This window comes from Mus caroli, unplaced genomic scaffold (genome assembly GCF_978045245.1).
Source record: "Mus caroli unplaced genomic scaffold, Mus_caroli_1 scaffold_8, whole genome shotgun sequence".
Lineage (NCBI taxonomy): Eukaryota > Metazoa > Chordata > Mammalia > Rodentia > Muridae > Mus > Mus caroli.
Genome location: NW_028227263.1, coordinates 52565884 through 52590916, shown reverse-complemented (window position 1 = coordinate 52590916; position 25033 = coordinate 52565884).

The following is a 25033-nucleotide window of genomic DNA, read 5'->3' as shown; positions in this document are numbered from 1 at the left end:
TATTAGTTTGTTGCCTCTATGCCTTTAGGAGTTTGCAGAATCAATGGCCTAAAAGGTTTTGGAGTCTCCAATATTTATGGTTTGTATTTTTAGTGCTTTAAAAAATATGCAGTTTTTCCTCTTTAAAGGGTATACTACATCTTTTGTTTTATGACTTAGAAAATTTCTAAGTGGGTAGTTAAAACTAAGAAAACTCTTAAGGCTGGATGATAACACAATAAGAGTTCAAAGTGACCAGATGTAGGAATGTTTTGATGAAAGATAAAAAACTAATATTTTGAATTTATTTCCTCAAAGTCATTGTTAGGTGATTTAATATATATTTAAACACTCACTTTGTGGAATTGTTTTGAGATGAAGATGTATAAAATGTGTAAGAATCTCCAGATAGATAAGATATAAATGAGAATACTTTGTGAAATATTTAGCTATACAATAAAAGAAACAACTAATGAATGCAAATCTTGTGCTTCACTGCTAATGAGCTCAAAGCTACTTGATTGCATGCTGTAAATGCTAAATCTAGAGAGCAGCACTTTAGACTGCACAGAAAAGAAAGAATTAGGCAATGAACATTGTGAAATAGGGGTGAGGGGCTGTAAGTGGGATAAGAATTCAGAATGTGAGTATAAGATGACATATTGAAATTAAGAGAGTTAACTCTGTGAAAAGGTTTCACTCTAAAGTGAAAGGCTACTCATGTGCTAATAAAACATAATTGATTGATATGCATGACATATGTGAATCAACATTTCACAATGTGTTATATACAAATATTGTGTCAGTAAAAAAACAAAATATTTTAAAGGCATGGTTCAGAATTTATTATTTGATTGAATGTAATCATATTGCCATGAATTATGTAATTGCTTTAGTTGTGGTGATCTAAAGCAGTGGAAGACTATCCCCATATCAATGAGCATCTCTCATTTGAGTAGGACATTATAACATCAAAAACTGTGGAGGTCTCCTTGGTGCTTGTCACCACTTCTCAGCTTCAGCTCTCAATTGGCCCCTTGGCATCTCTTAACTTTTAAAGCTTTATAAATGCTGCAGATAAAAATATTGTATCTGAAAAATATTCACTTTGGAGTTGGTACTCATGATCTTTATGTACTTAGGCATGAAGACAGACAATAGAATTAGGAATTGTGACTGGGTTACCTCACTCAGGATGACATTTTCTAGTTCCATCCATTTGCCTGTGAATTTCATAAAGTCATTGTTTTTAATAGCTAATTAGTACTTCACTGTGTAATTGCACCACATTTTCTGTATCCATTCTTCTGTTGAAGAACATCTGGGTTCTTTCCAGCTTCTGGGTAATAAAAATAAGGCTGCTATAAATATAGTGGAGCGTGTGTCCTTGGTATATGTTGGAGCATCTTTTGGGTATATTCCCAAGAATGGTATAGCTGGGTCTTCAGGTAGTACTATATCCAATTTTCTGAGGAACCACCAGACTGCTTTCCAGAGTGGCTGTACCAGGTTGCAACCCTATCAGCAATGGAGGAGTGTTTCTCTTTCTCCACATCATTGCCAGTATCTGCTGTCACCTGAGTTTTTCATCTTAGCCATTCTGACTGGTGTGAGGTGGAATCTCAGAGTTATTTTGACTTGTTTTTCCATGATGACTAAGGATGTTGAACACTTCTTTCTTTTTATCTTTAGTCTCTTCTCTTCTCTTCTCTTCTCTTCTCTTCTCTTCTCTTCTCTTCTCTTCTCTTCTCTTCTCTTCTCTTCTCTTCTTTTCCTTTCTCTATTTACATTTTAAATGTTATCCCCTTTCCTGGCTTCCCTTTTGCAAACCCCCTATCCTTTCCCACCTTATCCTGCTTCTATGAGGGTGCTCCCCCAACCATCTACCTACACCTGCCTCACCACCCTAGCATACCTCTACACTGGTGCATCAAGCCTTAAAGTATCAAGGGTCTCTCCTCCCATTGATACCTGATAAGGCCACTTCAGTTCCTTCAGTTCTTCCTTAAATTCCTCCATTGGGATCCCTGTGCTCAGTCCAATGGTTTGCTGTGAACATCCATATCAGTATTGGTCAGGATCTGGTAGAGCCTCTCAGTAGCCAGCTGTATCAAGCTCCTGTCAGTAAACATTCTTAGCATTAGCAATAGTATCTAGCTTTAGGGTCTGCATGTGGGATGGATCCCCAGTTGGGGCAGTCTCTGGATGACCCTTCCTTCAGTCTTTGCTCCACTCTTTGTCCCTGTATTTCCTTTAGACATAAGCAATTATGGGTTAAAATTTTTGAGGTAGATGGGTGGACCCATGCCTCAACCAGGGAGGCCAAGCCTAACCTCTGGATATTGTCTCAATAGGTACTCCATTTCCTTTGTGGGGTATTTCAGCTAATGTGATTCCCATCTCCTCTTGGGCGACTCTTGCTCTCCTGGTATCTGGGACTTTCTGGTTGCTAACCTCAGTTCCCCATCCCCCATTGCTACACACCTCTGTTTCATTTCCTGAACCTCTATACATCTCTTTCCATACCTGAATTTTCCCCTCTTCTCTTCTTCCTAAGTACCTGTCATCCTCTACTTCCCTTGATTACTTTGCCCCCCTTTCTAAGTTGGACTAAAGCATCTACTCTTTGGTCTTCTTTCCTCTTGAACTTCACGTGTTCTGTAAGTTGAATAGTGGGCAATCCATGCTCTTTGCCTAATACACACTTATCAGTGAGTACATATTATCTGTGGTCTTATGTGACTGAGTTACCTTACTCAGTATGAAATTTTATAGACCCATCCATTTGCCTTCAAATTTCATGAAGTCATTGTTTATAATAGCTGAGTAGTAGTCCATTGTGTGAATGTACCACATTTTCTGTATCCATTACTCTTTTGAGGGACATCTGGGTTCTTTCAAGCTCCTGGCTACTATAAAAATGGCTGCTATAAACATAGTGGAGAATGTGTCCTTATAACATGTTGGAGCATCTTCTGGGTATATGCCTAAGAGTGGAATAGCTAGGTCCTCAGGTAATACTATGTCCAGTTTTCTTAGGAACATTCAGACTGATTTCCAAAGTGGTTGTTCCTGCTTGTAACCCCACCAGCAATGGAGGAGTGTTCCTCTTTCTTCACATTTTTGCCAGTATCTGATGTCACCTGAGTTTTTGGTCTTAGCCATTCTGATCTGACTAGTGTGAGGTGGAATCTTAGGGTCATTTTGATTTGCATTTTCCTGATGGCTAAGGATGTTGAACATTTCTTTAGGTGCTTCTCAGCCATTTGAGATTCCTCAATTAGGAATTCTTTGTTTAGTTCTATACCCCATTTTTAATAGATTCATTTGTTTCTCTGGATTCTAACTTCTTGAGTTCTTTGTATATATTGCCTATTAGCAGTCTATCAGATGAAGGTTTGGTAAAGATCTTTTCCCAAACTGTAGTTGCCATTTTGTCCTGTTGACAGTGCCCTTTGCCTTACAGAAGCTTTGCAATTTTATGAGATCCCATTTGTTTATAGTTCATCTTAGAGCCTGAGCCATTGGTGTTCTGTTTTGAAGTTTTTCTCTGTGACAATGTGTTTGATGGTCTTCCCCACTTTCTCTTCTATTAGAATCAGTGTATCTGGTTTTATGTGGAGTTCCTTGAATCACTTGGACTTGAGCTTTGCACAAGGAGATAAAAATGGATCAATTTGCATTCTTCTATATACTGACCCCCAGTTGAACCAGCTGCATTTGTTGAACATGCTGTCTTTTTTTTCCCCACTGGGTGGTTTGGCTTCTTTGTCAAAGATCAAGTGACCATAGGTATGTGGATTCGTTTCTGGGTCTTCAATTCTATTCCATTGATCTACCTTTCTGTTTCTGTACCAATATCATGCAGTTTTTCAATCACTATTTCTCTATAGTACAATGTGACATCAGGGATGGTGATTACTCCAAAGTTTTTTTGTTTTTGAGTTTTGTTTTTGTTTTGTTTTGTTTTTTAGTATCCTGGGTTTTTTGTTATTCCAGATGAATTTGAGAATTGCTCTTTTTATTTCTGTGAAGAAATGAGTTGGAATTTTGATAAGAATTTCATTGAATTTATAGATATTTCTTGGTAAGATGACCATTTTTACTATGTTAATCCTGCCAATACATGAGCATGGGAAATCTTTCCAACTTCTGAGGTATTCTTTGATTTCTGTCTTCAGAGTCTTGAAATTCTTGTCATACAGATTTTCACTGCTTGGTTAGAGTGACACCAAGATATTTTATATTATTTGTGACTATTGTGAAATGTGTCAATTCTTTAATTTATTTTTCACTCCAATCATCCCTTGAGTAGAGGAAGGCAACTGATTTGTTTGAGTTAATTTTATATCCAGTCACTTTGCTGAAGTTGTTTCTCAGGTCTAGGAGTTCTCTCCTAGAGAGAATTCAGGGGGTTAGTATCAGATCATCCACAAACAGTGATATCTTTTCTTCTTCCTTTCCATTTTGTGCCACTCTGACTTCTTTTTATTGTCTCATTGCTTTTCCTAGAACTTCAAGTACTATGTTGAATACATAGTGAGAGAGGGCAGCCTTGTCTAGTCCCTTATTTTTGTGTGATTTCTCTCTAATTTGATGTTGACTATTAGTTTGCTGTATATTACATTTTTATGGTTAGGTATGGGCTTTGAATTCCTGATCTTTCCAAGAAATTTTATATGATGTACTCATTGATAAGTTGCTACTAACCCAAAAGCTCAAGATACTCAAGATACAACTCACAGACCCATTTGGAGTTCAAGAAGAAGGAAGACCAAAGTATTTATGCTTGCATCCTACTTAAAAGGGGGGACAAAATTATGCTTGCATCCTACTTAAAATGCGGGGACAAAATAATCAATGGGGAGAGGAAGGGGAGGAAAAGGGGGGCAGGATCATGTATGGTAGGAGACAGAAGAGAAGGGTCAGGATATTGAACAGAAGTGTGTAGCAGTGGGGGATGGGGAGTCACCAGAAAGTCCCAGATGGAAGCAAGAGATTCCCACAACCCAACACTGATGACATTAGCTGAAATACCCACAAAAAGGGGAGGTAGAGCCTTTAGAGATGGTATCCAGTAGATAGGCACAGCCCTCGGTTGAGGAAGGGGGTCACCCACCCATCTCAAAAAATTTAAACCAGAATTGTTTCTGTCTAAAGGAAATTCAGGGAAAAGGAGTGAAGCTGAGACTGAAAGATCCACAAATCCATCCCATATGCAGAAACCAAAACCAGACACTATTTCTGATGCCAAGAATCACTTGCTGACAGGGGCCTCTATAGCTATTCCCCTGAAAGGTTTTACCAAAACCTGACCAATATAGATGCAGATGCTTGCAGCCAACCATCAGACTGAGCATGGGGACCCCAATGGAAGAGTTACTAGAAAGACTGAAGTAGCAGAAGTTGTCTGTAACCTAATAGGAAGAACAACAATATCAACTAACTGGACCCTTCAGAGCTTCAAGGAACAAACACCAACCAAAGAGTACTCATGGCGGCACATATGGTTCCAGCTGCATATGTAGCAGAGAATTGCCTTATCTATCATCAGAGAGAGGGGAGGCCCTTGGTTCTGTGGAGGCTTGATGTACCAGCCTAAGGGGATGCTAATATAGTGAGGCAGGAGTTGGTGGGTGGGTGTGAGAACACCCTCATAGAGTCAGAGGGGAGGGAGATAGGATAGGGGCTTTAAGGAGAGGAAACAGGGAAGGGGAGACAACATTTGAAATGTAAATAAATAAAACAATCAATAAAAAAAAGAATTAGTAATTCCTTCCATGGGCATTTTGTTCTCCCTTCTAAGAAGGATCGAAGGATCCACACTTTGATCTTCCTTCATCTTTTCATGTGTTTTGCAAATTGTATCTTGGGTATTCTGAGCTTCTGGGCTAATATTCACTTATCAGTGACTGTATATCGTTTGTGTTCTTTTGTGATTGGGTTACCTCACTTAGGATGATAATCTCCAGATCCATCCATTTGGGTAAGAATTTCATAAATCATTGTTTTGAATAGCTGCGTAGTACTCCATTATGTAAATGTACCACGTTTTTCTGTATCCATTCCTCTGGAAGGAGTTACAGAGAATAAATTCAGAGCAGAGACTAAAGGAAGGACCATACGGAGACTGCCCCACCTGGGGATCCATCCCATAAACAACCACTCAAACCAGACACTATTGCAGATGCCAATAAGATTTTGCTGACAGGAGCCTGATATAGCGGTCTCCTGAGAGGCTCTGCCAGTGCCTGGCAAATACAGAAGTGGATGCTCACAGTCATCCATTGGACGGAGCACAGGGTTTCCAATAAAGGAGCTAGAGAAAGGACCCAAGGAGCTGAAGTGGTTTGCAGCCCCATAGGTGGGATAACAATATGAACTAACCAGTAACCCCAGAGTTCCCTGGGACTAAACCGCCAATCAAAGAAAACACATAGTGGGGCTCATGGCTCTAGCTGCATATGTAGAAGAGGATGGCCTAGTCAGTTATCAATAGGAGGAGAGGTCCTTGGTCCTGTGAAGGTTCTATGCCCCAGTATAGGGGAATGCCAGGCCCAGGAAGCTGAGGTGGGTAGGTTGGGAAGCAGAGGGAAGAGGGAGGGATAGGAGATTTTCAGAGGGGAAACTAAGAAAGTGGATAACATTTGAAATGTAAATAAAGAAAATATCTAATGAAAAAAAATAAAGTTGGGGTATGGATTTGGATGGGAGGGAGGATCTTGGAGATGTTAGGCAAGGGGAAATATAATTAAAAATATTATTTTAACTATTTTCTATTTAAAAAAGAAAAACAATGAATCAAAAATCAAAAACAAACAAACAAAAAGAATTAGTAACTGTGTGGATTGTTTGCATTTTGTGTTTCTAAAATTATAGTATTTCTCAGATCATAGTTTGTCATGATGTTTCTATGAAATGTTTATGGAGTTAAATATTGGTAGTACATTGTATTTGTTTGATAAACATTTAATTCCTCAAGACCATAGGGAAGATCCTGAACATTCCTTTACTCTTCAGTAAAAAAACATGAGAAATACTACGTATATATTCATTGGGGCTTTGTTTATTTCCTATTCAGCCATCCTCTTTTTATTTTCTTCCCTTCCTTCTTTCTTCCTTATCTTCTTTTGTTCAGTTTCTATATTTAACTCCTGCTTGCCCTCCTCTGTTTCTTTTTATTTGACTTATTTGTACCTTGTTTACATTTACATAAATAAACACATATGAAAAAATCTTAAAAGTAGGAGTCAGGACATTTAGTAATTAAAGAGATATGGGTATTGTAGTGAAAATTAATTTTGCAAACAATAAACAAGCCATGAAACAAGATATGGGAATCGGTCTTCAATTCAGTTGAACAAATTTATGAAACAGATTGTTAGAATGACACATGTAACCATGAAGACCCACGTAGGGTCTACAAGAGATGTTTCACAGATGATAGTATCATTGTTTTCTACTCTGTGCAGACTCAGATTTGAGTAATTTCTTCTTCAAGATGTTGCTCCTGAATATTTAATAGTACCTATCAATAAATTCTGGAGAAATTCTGTTTGAGAGATCAAGAAGCAAGAAAACCTGATTTATGAGCAATAAAAGGCTGAACTTAAGGCTTGCGATGGGAAAAAGTTGTCCACAAAAGATAACACTTTATGAACAATAAGTTCACACAGGCACAGATAGGAAGTTGAAAGAAACAGCATGTAATTATCTGGGATCTGTCCACTGAGCACTTCATTGCTGTCAAGCATCTCAAAAATGTGCTCTACACTTTCACAAAGTAGACTGCAGTACCCAAGGAAGTCCTAGAGAAGGATAGAATTACTACTTTCATATCACCCACTGGAAAAGCTTTGATAATAATCATATTTGAAGGTAAAACTATATAAACATAGCATGCAGGTCTAACTTTATGGCCAATCACATTTTGGTTTTGATGCCTTTGCTGAATACAGAATGTAGGCAAATTGCTACTGATTCCTAACTTAAATTGGCTTTTCTAAATTTATTAAATCTTCAGACCATAGGAAAAAATAAGATATTTCAGTAATTAATGAGCTGGTTATGTTGTGAAAGAAAATATTTGTTTAAGTTTTTAATTATGGCTTCATGTTTTGTGACCAAAACAAAGATTTCATCAGTAGAAATGTGGTTTGTGTCAGTTTGTATTAGTGGTTTGTGTCAGTTTGACAATTTAAAAAAATTGTCAGGGCATATAAAGCCAATATTAGCTTTTAACTTTTGAATTTAAGTGTTTTATACATATGTACATATATTTTGATATATGTATGTATGTGGGTGTGTATATATGTGTGTGTGTGTAGGGTGTGTGTATGTGTGTGTATTTGTATTGATTTTTTCTTTTCAATTTGTATCTTCTTGATCTTCTTCAATTGTCTAACTGCACTAGCTAAGAATTCAAGTACTATAGTGAATAGGCATGGGGAGAATAGACAACTTGTTTTGCTCCTCATTTGAGTGGGATTGTTCTGTATTTCTCTCTTTTAAGTAAATGTGAGCTCCACACTTGCTGTAAATTGCCTTCTATGTTGAAACATGCCGCTTATATCTCTAATCCTCCCAAAACTTTTACCATAAGTCGTATTGTATTTGTCAAAGGATTTTGCTGTACAGAACAACATGATCATCTTGTTTTATTTCAGTTTTTTTATAAACAGTTTCAACTAAGTACCATGATACAAAATAAACTTACAAAACTCAGTATCTTTCCTATATACAAATGGCAAACAGCCTGAGAAAGCTTTCACAATAGCCTCAAAAATTCAAAAATTAAAGAAAACAAAAAACTTTTGGGCAACCTTAATCAAGAAAGTGAAATGCATGTATAATAAAAAGCTTTTGTATATAGAATTATTACATAACCTGAAGAAGACAGCAGAAAATGGAAAGATAGTCCATTTTCATGGATCACTAGGACTAATAGAGAAAATATGGCTGTGCTCCTAAAAGCAATCTACAAATTCACTTCAGTCCTCATCAGATTTCCTAGATAATACTTCAAGATTTTAAAGAGTTAATTCTCAGCTTCATATGGACACACACACACACACACACACACACACACACACACACACACACCAGTCTTTTGCTTATATATGTTTTCTGGTTTTGTATTTTTGTGAGATTGCTATGTGTGCTAATGTGTGTATCTCTGTGTTTCTTGTGTTTTTTTTTGTTTTGTTTTTGTTCTTTGCTTTATAAAATCAGCATTCCCCCAGTTTAAAATACCTGTTTATTTTCTAAAGAGAAAGAGCAAAAAGTGTGTGTATTTGGTGAGGGAAGAGGTGGGGAGGACATGGAGGGAGGTGGGGGAAGTGAAACCATAAACAGAATATATTATATAAAAAATTTATTTTCAATAAAGATACAAAGCTAACATTTGAGCAAAGGTTATGTTTAAGGAGAAAGAAAAGAGGACAGCATTGAGAAATGTCAATAAGAATAAAGTTCCACTCAGTATTCTTTTGGCTGTCACAGTGTAATTATGAAGTTTTCAGATCTCTTTATAGGATATTTGATATGTGCTGGTATGCTCCTGAAAAAAAATATGGATAAGGTGAATCAATAGCTAAACTGAAATGATTTGCCATACCATATAGTTTTCTTTCTAACACTTTGAGCACATATACTACATAACTTCATCTAGGCATGTAGTTTTCTCATTTAATTATTTTCAAATGCATCATCCTTCCACACTTATATACACAATAACCACTGGATCTTCAAAAATTTGTCTTCATGAGTCTGAACTATTGAAACTTTGCTTTTAAAGTATTCTCTAAAATTAACTTTGCAATTATCAAACAGTAATACTTCACTTATTTATTCCTATGCTAATTATATAGAACAATGCACAGAATGGTTATAAAATGCATGTGGCCACTCTTTAGTGTGTTATGTGCTTGCTGCAAAAATTGTGAGAACCTGAATTTGACATTCAAATTTTATGTGAAAGTGCTAGGCATGGCAGTGCATAGTTGCATAGAGGCTGAGACACATGGATTCCTGGGGCTCACTTGTTAGCCACCGTTTTCCACCATGAAAATTCCAGATAAGTTCAAGATACTCTCCTCAAAACAAGATAAGTAGATATTGAGAAATGACACTTAAGGGTAACATCTGTCATTCACATGCCTGTACACACATGCAAACATTTACTCAGTACATACACATACGACATGCAATCGTGGTTGAATGCTAACTAAACTAACAGGAAATATTTACACTAATAATGAGAAGTAAATAGAGTAAAGACAGATGCTATGAGATTTATTTTATATCTCTGCCCCATTACTTAGCATCTGTGCTACTTTGGGAATTAATTTATCTTTCCCTAATGAAAGTCATCTCATACTTGTCATTTAGAGTGTCTGGGCAGAATAGAATCTATATAGAACCTTACATATAGAGTATACATTGGTCAAAATAGTGCTGTGCAATAACACTTTGGCATGTAATAGCACTTTTACTATTTTTGGCATTGTATATTATTATTATCATTATTATTACATTTTCATACAGTTCCTTAATCTAGATATGAACCAAAGTTTTGTATTAAAATTGCATTGGCCATACTAATAATGAAATTGGGAAATAATATTTTTGCCATTAACATATCAGAAAGTGAGACCTGAGATTGGGCACACTAGGTATGTGGTTAATATTTGATTCTTTTTACCTAGTTTCACCTTTACTTTAGTTTAATATAATTTTCAGAGCAGAGAAAACCAGAACCATTACATTATGAAATTTTCCTATAAATTTAACTAAGTCATGGTTCATTATAATCCTTCTTTGTAATAAGTTATGAAACATTTATGGATGGAAGTGCACATGTCATGAAAATTTAATGTGTACATGCATATCTTGGGTTTATAAAAACCCTTAAAGGATATTAATTTAGTACCATTGACAATACTTAAATATCTCAGTTTAAACCTCAGTGTTGTCCAGATCCTCATGAATCTACTGACTGCTAAGTTTGGCACCAATTTAATACATGACTGTTTGAAGGCTCAGCATAAAAACAATGAGGGAATGACTGCGCAATAATGGTAGTGATAAAAATAAAATTTGCCTTTAAATTAATTTTCTTAATATCACTCTTCTGTCTACCATATATTATTTATCCATATCTCTATCACTGCCATTTATTATGTCACATATCTATTACCTATCAATCATCTATTATCTATCTTGTATCTACTATCTTTAAATCTAGTACCATTAATGTTCCTTGTGTATCTTTTCTAATTTTTTACATGCTTTTATAATCCAAATAATGCTTCATTCTTAACCCATTTAATGGGTCCCCAGTGAATTTTGTGGAGTGAATAGATGTTCCAAAGTGTCAGAGAATCTATTCATAGAATTTCAAAATTCAACTCCAATATACTTCTATCATACAGTGTTCAAAATTCTTTCTTCTGTTCTGTCTAAGCTCTAGGGCACCTGCTTTATATTCTTTGCTGTCATTTCTGTCATTCATTTGCTGAATTATTATTTCAGATACAGTGTATCCAGAGGCTTATAGTCGGATGTAACAGGAAGGCAAGAAAATCAGTAGCTGTAGTACACAAGCTCATCAAGTGTTACATTTTTGTGTGTCCAAGCTTGTGTGGACAAGTCAGTGGGATTCATAATTGGTTAGCATTTATAAAAAGTCCATAAATTAGAAATCACATGAGTTGCTTACTTTTGAATAAGACTGCCAATAATGAAATTACATAGGAAATGCATTCCAAATCGTGAATCATATCAAAATGTTACCTGGAAAAAATAACATGAATCCTCTGTGTTTGCTTTCTTACATAGAGTGGGGACATGAAGATTTTCCTGGACTACCCCTCCATCTATTTTTCTCTCTTCTTCCTTCTTTTTCCTACTCCCCTCATTTTAAAATTCTCCTTTACCATTATTAAATTAGGTTTTTTTTCCTGAGAATTTCACCTATGTATTTAGGACATTGTGTGTACTTTCTTCCCTCACTAAATTTTATGTCCTTATCACCACATTCGCAATCTTCCCAAGGTCACAATCTCTACATTCATGCCTGTCTGGTTTGCTTTATGAATCTCTGATTTTAACCAAGGGCATCTGGGTAGCTGCAGATTTGAAACTGCCCTTTGTGAGGCCCTTTGAGCTGGTCTTGGTTTCATACACTACTGAAGATCGTCACTGCCTTCCCCAGAATTCACCAGGTTCCAATAGTTTAGCAGTGATAGAGGTGTGCTTTGATTCCTCTGAGTCCCATCCTATCCTCGATTAAAACTGTTTCTAAATTTTACATTTTATATCGATGTTATTTACCACATGGTGCTGATTTTATGCATGGTGAGAGAAAGGATTTAGGCGATTCTTCTACACATGGATATCCAATTTATTCTGCTATCATTTGTTGAAGCAGCTGTCTTTCTCCATGTATGCCCTTTTGGTCTGCCTGCAATGTCATGTGTTTATATATGTGTTGTCTATTCTATTCACTGTATTTGTGTGTGTGTGTGTGTGTGTGTTCTTTGTTGTTTTATATTACTCTGTTACTGTAGTATAATTAGAAATCAGGGGTGGTTATGTTTATTAAAAAGATAACTTTTGAAGTATCCGGAGATCAGCTTAGACATAAAGTAAAAACGATCCACCACCCTAAAGTCTATGTGGGAAGGAAATATTCAGTATGGAACTAACTACCTGAATGAAATGAAGTGAGGCTGATACTACAGCTCAGTGGTCAAGGTACCTGCTGGCAAATTTGTTGTTTTCATTTTCATTCCTTAAGATGCCATAAGATGAAAAGAGAAGGTTGCCTCCCATGCCTCCTGCTATTTATTCTCAGACTTCTAACCTGGTATGTATACCAGTTATGCAGGCTCATGCACTCATGCTCTTATGATCATAAACAAAAAACATAAACTGAAATGGCGACAAGGTAGGATTAGGTCAGATGGGAAAAGTTATGGAGTAGTATATGATGTATCCAAAAGTAGCTGCTTTTAGAAAGATTATCTGAACAAGTCAGGGTCAAAAATCTTGCTTCTAAGTATTTCACAACTATATGACCTTTGTCCTTTCCCACTGCTCAGAGTGTTCTTGTTAACAGTGCATCTACTCTCTTCTTCCTGCTCACCTCACAAGCAATGGCATTCCCAGCATATTGTAAGTGACTTTGATGACAATTTTATTTCACTTGATACAAGGGGTTTGAATGGCAAGTGACAACTGACTAAGGGCTAAAAAGAATGACTTCAGTAGCCATTTAGGATGGAGGTTGCTCCAACCGGTAAGAAGGACCCATGCTCCACTATGTTCATAGCAGACATTTATAATAGCTAGAAGCTGGAAAGAACCCAGATGTCCCTTACCAGAGGAATGGATACAGAAAATGTGGTACATTTACACAATGGAGTACTACTCAGCTATTAAAAAGAATAAATTTATGAAATTCCTAGGCAAATGGATGGACCTGGAGGGCATCATCCTGAGTGAGGTAACCCAATCACAAAAGAACTCACACAATATGTACTCACTGATAAGTGGGTATTAGCCCAGAAATTTAGGATACCCAAGATATAAGATACAATTTGCTAAACATATGAAACTCAATATGAACAAAGACCAAAGTGTGGACACTTTGCCCCTTCTTAGAATTGGGAACAAAACACCCATGGAAGGAGTTACAGAGACACAGTTTGGAGCTGTGACGAAAGGATGGACCATCTAGAGACTGCCATATCCGGGGATCCATCCCATATTCAGCCTCCAAACACTGACACCATTACATACACTAGCAAGATTTTGCTGAAAGGACCCAGATATAACTGTCTCTTGTGAGACTATGCCAGGGCCTAGCAAACACAGTAGTAGATGCCCACAGTCACCTATTGGATGGATCACAGGGCCCCCAATGGAGGAGCTAGAGAAAGTAACCAAGGAGCTAAAGAGATCTGCAACCCTATAGGTGGATCAACATTATGAACTACCCAGTATCACCCAAAGCTCCTGTCTCTAGCTGCATATGTATCAGAAGATGGCCTAGTCGGCCATCAGTGGAAAGAGAGGCCCATTGTTCGTGCAAACCTTATCTGCCTCAGTACAGGGGAACGCCAGGGCCAAGAAGTGGGAGTGGGTGGGTGAGGGAGTTGGTGGGGGAGCAGGTGGGGGACTTTTGGGATAGCATTGGAAATGTAAATGGAATAAATACCTAGTTTAAAAAAAAAAGAATGGAGCAACCTCCATATGAGTTCAAAAGGAACCAGACAACAGAGCCTATGAAAGACAATAGTGGAGAACTGTTAAAAAGAGAGAAATGTATGCTTTGACATTACAATTCAGTAAACAACCTGTTTGAAAGTTTACTCATGTGGTCATCAGCTCTATGTCCATCACTGATAGTAATTTAGATGTATGATTTATTTTTATTTTCTGTGTATGAACGATTTGCTTGCATGTGTGCACCATATGAATGCCTGGTACCTGGAAAGGCCAGAAGAAGGAATCAGATTCCCTGGAACTCTGTAGTTAAAGACAGATGTCAGCCAACATGTGGGTGCTGGGAATTGAATCTGAATCTTCTACAAGAACAGCCAGTGCATTTAAACAATGAATCATCTCTCCAGCTTGCTCAGAGTAATATAGAAAGGATCAAAAATTTAGGAGAAGAATCACTTAGAAACATCCTTGAGCATATTCCATTCTGGTGGTGACCAGATTTTATCCACAGGTTATCTTAAGAAATTCTGTAGTGGGTCAAAAATAGTGTCAATGCTTTGTTCTTAAGTTTATTAGAAATCAGCATTGGCAGGTGGTTTGAAAGCTAACACATAAATAATTATAGACTCTCCAGGGTTTCCAAGGAGCATTTTATGTGTTGTTTGGTTTCAGTTTTGGTGCAACAGCTCTGAAAACTGTTTTATGCCGCATTCTCACTTGGAAGATGAAGAGAAAGTGTGAGCTTTGAATGTGAGGTTAAGTGGATCACCAAGCCACTGTAGAGACCTCTGTAACACTGACCTCTTTCTGTGTTTGAGTAAATGTGGTTGGATCAGAGATGAGGGAAATGTTTCACTTTTTTACTGCTTTCACTTAAATTTTCTCTGTCCCCCAATTTTATTAGCTTTTGAGAATTTAATACAGTATATTTGATCTCATTCACGTATTCCTCTAAATTCTCTCAGGTCCAATCCTTTCCATACCTATGCAACTTTATGTTTTTCTTCTTTTTTAACTCTATCAAGTTCAGCTTATTTTTCCTATATACTTTTGGGGCATTCACAAACCTCCTATGGGCTACAACTTATAGATAATGAGCTCTCCCCTATCAGAACAGCTGAGCTACCAATAGCAGCTCATCATTTTAATTTGTATTTTTGGTGGACTAACTTGATTTATCAGGGTTTTAGAATGTTCATTTATTTCATGAGTATATGGTGATTATCCACAAGTTTCAAGGACAAGAATAATCAAAAACTAATCAAAGTGTTTAAAAATTAAACCAAACGTTTTTGGATTCACACAAAAATAAAACGAACTGAAAGTTTGCACAGTGATAAGACATCTACCCCATACCAAAAAATGTGCACAGTTCACAGAAATAAATAATTGGTAATGGAGGGCTGAGTAAAGGTAACTGTATTACATAGGGATCTGTGATTTAAATCTTTGGATTTCTGAAGGGTTTGACTTTACCTGTAGATCACAAAGAGGAAAAATAATTATTTCTAGATATCAAGTGACGATGTGAATTTATAGAGTTAATCTGGAAATGACAGGAGAGGTCCAGTGTGTATGGTGGTTAAAGAAAATCATTAAAAATAGGGAAACAGTGTGAAGAAAATTGATAACTAGAGGGTCTAGATTTGAGTTTATGCAGCATCCATGTGATCATATCCTCGGAGATTTCTCATGTTAATAGGAATAAACACTATAATAAAAGTATGTAAAACATGATTTACTGCAATTATTCTTGTAATATTTTTTATTTCTGTGAATAATTACCTATAAAGTAAGGAAACTTGGAGAGCAGTGTAATTAGTCCAGATGTTTATTTATTGCAACACATTTTTTCCAGGCTTTGTTCTAGGAGCTGAGTAGTGTAGAAATGTGGAAATAGTGGTTGCTGTCTGTAAGAATTTATAACCTGGGCATGATGGCTCACAACTGTAATTCCATTACTTGACAGATAAAACTGCTAGGATTGAGGATATCTTGGATTACAGAAGACGACCCCATCTCAACCCATATTTTATTATAAAAGAAAGCATTTAACTGAGACTTGATTTTATTTTTTATCAATTTTGTCTATTATCATCTTTGTAGAAAGCAGGTTGGCCATGGAGCAGTTGCTGAAAAACCACATTTGATCCATGGTGAGAAAGAGACCCTGAGCCTGGCATGAGTTTTCAGAAACCTCAAAATCCACCTCCAAATGACATACTTCCTCCAAAAAGTCATAATTTCTAATATTTCTAATGCTATCAAGGAATTTTACTCCCTGGTGACTAAGTATTAAAATATATGAGCCTATGGGGGTGCCTTCTTATTCAAGGCACACAAGAACTTTCCACTAACTAGGTTCCATTGCTTACATCTTATTGATCACTAACTCATTAACATTAGTTAACATTAACATTCATTAACATGAACTCAACTTCCAGTCATTCCCAGGTAAAATAAAACTGGTTTCCAACTCTCATGTCTTTGTTTCAGGAGTATGCTTCACTCTTAAATTTATTGAAATCATTGGTTGGACATTCCCTCAGACTCCACTCCATCTTTGTCCAGGTACATCTTATAGGCATGACACAGAGGCTTTTGTCTCAGAGGCTTTTGGGGTGCTGTCCTTATCTTTCAACTGAGATCCTAGCTGGCTACAGGAAGTGGCCACTTCAGGATCCATATCCCAACTGCTAGGAATCTCAGCTAGAATCACCTCCTTTGATCCTCTGGGGCCTTTCCCCATGCCAAGTCTCTGGCACATCCTCTTCTTTCCCCCTTCTCTTCCTACATAGGACCTACTCCCCTCCCCATCTGCTCTTCCACCTAGTTCTCTATCTCTATTGCCCACTGATACCTATTTTGTTTCTCCTAATTTAAAATTTAAGCATCCTTACTTGTGCCTTTCTCATTATTTAGCTCTTTGGGGTCTGTTGGTTATAGGATGGTTATCCAGTACTTTATGGCTAATACCCATTTATAAGTGAGTATATACCGTGGTGCATGTTCTTTTGGGTCTGGGTTGTCTTACTCAGGATGATATTTTCTAGTTCTATCCATTCACCTAGAAAAATTCCTGATTTTGTTGTTTTTAGTGGCTGAGTAGTATTTCATTGTGTATATATATATTTTTTCTGTACCCATGATTCACCTGAGAAACATCTAGGAACTGAGACACATTCCATGGGCAAGAACCAATTCCTGATACTATTAATGATATTGTGTTTTGCTTGCAGTCAGGAATCTAGCATAACTGTCTTCTGACAGACCACCATCCAACAGTCAATGAAAAGAGAATCAGAGACTCATACCCAAACAGTAGATGGAGCTCAGGAAGTCTTAAGGAACAGTTGGGAGAAAGATTGACAGACCCGGAGAGGACAGAGATTTCACAGAAAGATCAACAGAGTCAACTAACCTGGACTCTTGGGTGGCTCCCAGAGACTGAATCACCAGTCTAAGAGCAAGCATGCACTGGATTTAGATGCCCTGCACATATGAAGCAGATGAGCAACTCGGTCTTCATGCAAGTCCCTTAAACAACTAGAGCAGGGGCTGTTCCTGAGACTGTTGTCTACCTACCTAGCTGTGAATCCTGCATCCCTAAATGGCAGCCTTGTGTGGCCTCAGTTAGAGAGGATGTGTCTAGTCCCACAGCAACTAGGGGAGCAGGATGGTAGCAAGGGGAGTTGTGTGTGGGGGAGGGGGGTTGACACACAGAAGGGGAAATTCCCCTTCTATAGGGAATGGTGTAAGGACATAACTTAGGGAGGGTGCAGTACTGGGACAAGAGAAAGGGCTGATATTGGGTTGTAGAGTGAATTAGTAAATTTCATTAAAACAAACAAACACACAAACAAACAAACAAAAAACTACTGTAGCTCCCAGTCTCCTGCCATTGCAGGTAATTTTATAAAATGGTCTTTTCTTTGAAAGCTAACATTTATTTAATCCAAACGCCAATGATTTTAACTTTTACTTCACTGTTATCATATGCCACACTTTAACAAGGCTCACAGAAGGATGAACAAAATGATAGGAAATTCTATAAAACATTAAAAAAATAGCAAAACAATGACATCCACTAAAAACTTGTGTAGTTGAAGGAAGAAATCTCTGGTACCAATCTAGTTTAGTATCTGAGACAGAGCTAGGGTTCAGTAAGATTTGTTTGTAAATATTTCTCTTTTAAAATGAAACAAGGCACTCTGAATTAAGATATTAAAATAAACAGTGAACTTAAATTATAGGAATCTATTTTTCTTAATCCTCCTTACATTGTCCATTTTTCTTCACTTTTCATGTCAAACATCCACTCTCTTTTTACCCCATTTCCCCACTTTGGTCTCTTCCTTGTACTCTTCATCTTGCTCTCCATTCTTTCTATTTTGCTAGGAGATTGTACATATACACACATGCATATATCATGATTAACAGCAGTATCCCAAACGTAATGATCTAATACAGTAGATGTGTTAGCCAAAATAGAACATTATAATATGAATTTGAATGATAAATGTTTGCCTTACAGAAGAAATAATGAATATGCCAGTTGTAGTAACATCAATTGTAAAGAATTATAGGTTTAAAGGAAATGATTGAGGAGAAAACCTGACAAATTATGCTTTAGATGGTTAGCAGGTGGGGATGATTGACATCTGACATGTATTTTAGATGATAATATCTCCAGTCAGTGGTTGATGGGAAGGAGTTTTCCATTCTATATATTTTTCTTTACCAAATAAAATACAAGTTCTCTGAAATTAGATTATAGACAGAAAAGTTCAGTAAGAACATTTTCATTCAAATTCAACATGTAGAAAATTTAACATTTTTCCTGAATTTGACAACAATAGTATTAAAGGAGTCAATAGGAATTATGAACATATATTTGCCACATGATTCATTTTTAACTTCAAAAATACCTAGGAATATATTGACATTTTGCACAAAACCATTTAATTTTTTTAATTAGTTATTTTGTTTGTTTACATTTCAAATGTTATTCCCCCTTCTGGTTTCCCCCCAGAAAACTCTCCACTCAACCACACATCTCCCTGCCTTCACAAGGGTGCTTCCTCACCCAGCCACCCTCTCCCACTCCACCATTCTGGCATTTCCCAATACTGGGGCATCAAGGCTTCCCAGGACCAAGGGCCTCTCCTCCCATTGATGTCCAACAAGGACATACTCTGTTACATATGTGGCTGAAGCCATGGGACCTTACATGTGTATTCTTTGGTTGGTGGTTTAGTCTTTGGGAGCTGTGGGGTGTCTGGTTGGTAGATATTGTTGTTCCTCCCATTGGGTTGCAAACCCCTTCAGCTCCTTCAGTCCTTTCCCAACTCCTCCGTTGGGTTTCCAGAGTTCAGTCTGACCTTTGGGTGCAAGCATCCACATTTGCATCTGTAAGGCTCTGACAGAACCTCTCAGGAGACATCTACATCAGATTCCTGTCAGCAAGCACTTCCAGACAGCAGCAAGTGTCTGGGTTTGGTGGCTGCACATGGGATGGACTGGACAGTTCTTGGATGGCCCCTCCCTCTGTTTCTTTTTGATTTCTCTTCTGTATTTCCTTTAGATAGGAGCAATTCTGGGTTAAAATTTTTGATTATGGGTGGATGGTCCCATCTCTCAACTGGGGGCAGTGTCTAACTTCTGGATATGGTTTCTACAAGTTCTCCCCTTCATTGGGTATTTCAGCTAATGCCATGCCTGTTGGGTCCTGGGAGCTTCATGCTTTTCTTGGATCTGGGACTTTCTGGTGGCTACCCCTGTTCCCCATCTTCCATTGCTACACACCTCTGTTCACTTTCCTGGCGCTCTGTACATCTCCCCTGTTTCCTCTCACACCTAATCTTGTCCTCCCTTTTTTTCCTCTCCTCCTCCTGTCTTCATCCCAAGTCCCTCCCACCGTCAACCTCCTGTGATTACTTTGTTCCCTCCTCAAGTAGGACTGAGGCACCCAAACTTTTATCTTCCTTTGTCTTCACTTTCATATGGTCTGTAAGCTGTACCATGGGTATTCTGAGCTTTTTTTTTCCCCTAATACCTACTATCAGTGAGTATATAATGTATGTGATCCTTTGTGACTGTGTTAGTTCACTCAGGATGATATTTTCTAGTTCCATCTATTTGTCTGTGAATTTCATGAAGTTATTCTTTTTAATAGTGGAGTAGTACTCCATTGTGTAAATATACCACATTTTCTTTATTCATTCTTTTGTTGAGGGACATCTGGGTTGTTTCTAACTTCAGGCTACTATGAACATAGTGGAGCATGTGTCCTTGTTACATCTTTGAGGAGTGTTATAGCTGGGTCCTCAGGTAGTACTATAAAACCATTTATACACACACACACACACAGTCTATGAGTCCTCAAATGTTGGGAGCCAAAACTAAATTCTTTATAATAATCCAAGTGAAAAAGATGACTACCAAGTCTTAAGACATAAAGCTGGATCTCCTTCCCAAGATGACTAAGTCCAGACAAAGGTCACCAACAGACTGTTCCCGTTGGACCTCCTCCCCAGGCTAAGTCCAGATGAAGGTCGCCAATGGACTGTTTCGAGTATTACCACAAGATGATTCCAGACCTGACTGACACAAACAGCAGATGTCATAACCACAAGATGTACTTTTAGATATCATACCTCCCTTGTAGTCACCAAGGAAAATTACCACTGCTCCCCCCTGCCCTTCTGTGTAAGGGTTATTTCCCTTTGATCTTTTTGTATAAAAACTACAAGTTTTGCTGAATACAACGAGACCTTGACAAGATCCAGATTGACTCCATGTCTTTTCTGTGCTTGGTCTCCTTTCCCTCTCACCCCCCCCCCATTTGGTTTTCAGAAGCAGTCCCCTCGAGACCCACGAGTAACTGGAAATGCTAGACGAGTCACTCAAACTTAAAATAATTGAAAAAGCTGAAAAAAATGTTAAAGCAGTGTAATTAGAGTTAATGTGCATGTAGTTGAGGAGTTGTTCCTTACATAAACCATAAGTTATTAAGCAAATACCTCTGTCAAGGGTAGAACATGTTTGGTTTTTGTTTTTGTTGTTGTTGTTGTTGTTGTTTTGTTTTTGATTTTTTTGTTTGTTTCAAGACATTGGTTAAGGTAGTCCCAGAGAGTTCCCAAACAGTACAAGCTAATGTTATTACTAATGTTGACCACCAGAACTTGATGATTTGACACTATTTCTGGAGATGACATGCGGTTAGTCACTGGAAATGAAATAAACAGACCTGGTATTGACCATGATGCTTCCTTGAAGTGGAAACTTCTATTTCTTTGAAAAATTAGTTATGTCAAATGATGGTTTTCTAGGGCATATAGGTGAAATTATGTCTTGCCAAAGCAGAAACGTGAATGAGCGTTTTTCTGAAGCAGACACTGTGAAAGGATGTTTGTATATTCCAGACACTTGTGAAAGGATGCTTGGTGTTGTATAAAAACCACCCCACAGACAGTAGGATATGAGTTCTGAACATTGGTTTAGCTTGCTATACCTTGCTATTCTTCACTTATGTATTGGTTTGCTTAACATACAGTTGTTGAGCTCAACTTGTGGTATTTCTGCCATTGAGAGAAACTCAATGGAAGAACTGCTTATGAGGCTCCTGTAGTGGCTTGCAGATTCTGCTTCCACTTCAGTGGCCCTGCCTCAGGCCAGTTTGTATTTCTGCCTGATGTCTGCCTGGGGAATGGACTGGACTATAGCTGTTGGCTCCTGTGTGTTGCTTGCCCGCTTAGAGGACTAGTCTACAACTGCTGAGTCATATTTCTTGTCTTACGATAGGACTGAACTGCCACAAAAGATTGGGCGTATCCCCAAAGAACTATTGCTGAATAGGTCTACTTCCCCATATCCTAATAAGTTTTCTCTTCTACTACCTCTGCTGGCTGGTGGGCTAGAGGAGAGGTTGAATCTTTATTAAAAGTAGGTTGCAAAAAATTTTTGGCAACACATTCTCCCTGTTGGCTAGCTTTCTTAGTGCTCTCAGGTGCTATGTAGGCTGGTAGCAAGGAAAGTTATCATCAGTCTTATCCATCTTTGAAAACTAATAGGTTTAGCATTAAAATAACCCTATAGATGCAAGAACACTGTGAAAGATACAAGGGTACCCATCAGGCTTTTGTTATATTTAAGATCAACATTACAAGATGGAACTCAAAACTGTTACTGTTTATTTGTTGCTAGGGAGATCATAAGACCTAAGGGATAAAAGAACATAACATAAAATTGCCTTCTAAATATTTATATCTATCTCCATCTTTATCTCCCATTCTCTTTAATCTCCCCATCTCTCCCTCTCCCTCTCTCTCTCTCTCTCTCTCTCTATATATATATATATATATATATATATATATATATATATATATATGTAATATTCATTGGTATTCTTTAGTACATTAATCTTGGATTGCTTATGTCTAGGAGTTGAGAAAATATTTCACAATATCTGGACTATTTATTGAGACATAGTTTGGAGTGTGAAGTATGTGTATCTTTAAAATCCTCTAATATATTTCAGCAAAGCATTTTAGTTGTCATTGAGGTTTTTTTTTCCCTCCATCTCTCTCTCTGTCTCTCTGTGTCTGCATCTGTCTATTGCTCTCTCACACACAAGGATAGAGACAGAACCACAGAAATCAGATGACTAAAACTGTTGCAAGTATTCCACAATGCATATTTTCCTTTAAGACTCATAATGTTAACTGAAGGTCAAAGCAAGACCCAATGGATGGAAGCTTGACAAGGGAAACATATGTTTGCACAAATGCTGCTGTTTTTCCATGATATACTGATAAAAAGAGAGAGAAGAAGAAGTTGGAAAGTGTGAAATTCCTCCTTCACACATTCATTGTTTTGGCTTTGAATTTAAATACTAATATGCCAACACTAACATCATCAGAGAAAACACTTCACTCTTGAGTACAAAGCATAATGTCAATGCAGTATCATATATTTGGGACTTAATAGCAACTATAATCTGAAATGGACATTTAGAATTGAATATGAGGAGCAGGTATTGTTTTGATTTTTACCATTTTGTCTTGTTTTTATTTTTTGAATGCAAAAAAAAAAATATTGTGGAAAAAGTCATTCATCAGTGTCTTTTGAAACTCAAACTGAAAAAGTCTGGGTTGTATTTAAAGTGATCATTATATATGACTCTGTTTTATAAAGCAGAACAAATTTGCAAAGCCAGTCAGCAAAAAAAAAAAAAAAAAAAAAAAAAAAAGGTAAAGTTTGTGAGCAAAGATATCCAGGGTGGGGAAACTTCAGGGATACTAGAAGCTGAAGAAGCTGGGCTGTAGTACTGCTTTACCTACACAGTAGGTCCATCCCAGGAAAATCCATCCTCCCTCTAGTATAATCTATCAAAGGCCACTTTTCCTATAATCTTCAAATATGAAAGGGAATCTCAGTTATGACAAAGCAAGTACATATATTGGGTCTTTTATTTTCTTATACAGCTTTTAAAAAATGGATATTTTATTTATTTACATTTCAAATGGTATGTATGCCCTTTCCTGATCTCCACCCCTAGAAACCCCTATCCCACCCCCACCCCTGCCCCTTGCTTTCAGCAATATGACTGGATATAAAATTAACTCAAAGAATTAGCCTTCCTCTACTCAAAGAATAAACAGGCTAGGAAAGAAATGTTAAGAAAAAACACTCTTAACAATTGTCGAAATTGGTGTGACTCTCACCAAGCAAGTGAAAGATCTGTACGACAAGAACTTCAAGTCTCTGAAGAGAGAATCAAAGATCTCAGAAAATGGAAAGATCTCCCATGCTCATGGATTGGCAGGATTAATATAGTAAAAATGGCCATCTTGCCGAAAGCAATCTACAGATTCAATGCAATCCCCATCAAAATTCCAACTCAATTCTTCATAGAGTTAGAAAGAAAAATTTGCAAATTCATTTGGAATAACAAAAAACCCAGGATAGTGAAAACTATTCTCAATAATAAAAGAAGTTCTGGGGGAATCACCATCCCTGACCTCAAGCTGTATTACAGAGCAATCCTGATTAAAAACTGCATGGTATTTTTACAAGTTATCTTTTTGATTGGTAACTGTGCATTGAATGTTGGGTATGTTCAAATCTAGAAATACTGCTATAATTCTTCAAACAACTTCCCGGTTAACTTTTCTCATTGAAATAATGTAAAATCAAGCTAGAAAATTCTGACAAATAGGCACAGGTGTATCTTAGAAATCACACACAAAAGCAGTTATGGATTATGCAACATCATATATGAAATGCTGGGGAAGATTGATATGTAAGCAAAAGGCACCAAGATTTGATTCCAATATACATTTTTTACAAATCTTGCTTTGCATTTCTGTCCCTCATTTTATAGAAAGAGTACTGCCCTTTATTTACATGACTTGAGTTCGATAATCATCAAAGTATTATTAGTGGCTGTATTTCAATTGCAAATTGTAATTAATTGAAAATTACACAACTGCATTTCAGTCCTTCTGAATAAGATTTGGCATTATTAACATCTACATTATTAGGGATGACATGTGGATGGCACTGGAGAGCAGAACTGAGAGCAGTTTAAGATGCCATCATTGTTGGTATCTAACACATCCCTTGACATATACTTCTTTGTAAAGTACACACATCAATATACTATTTGATTTTTTTTTTCTGATCAAGGCTCAAAGTTTAATTTTCAGCACCGTGTTTGTATAGGGAGAGCCCACAGACCCATCCTTTGTTTCAGTTGGATTGAGCTGCAAAGAAAGCTCAGCAGACAGTCAACTCATCAAAGCTCCTGTAGGAAATTGCAAAT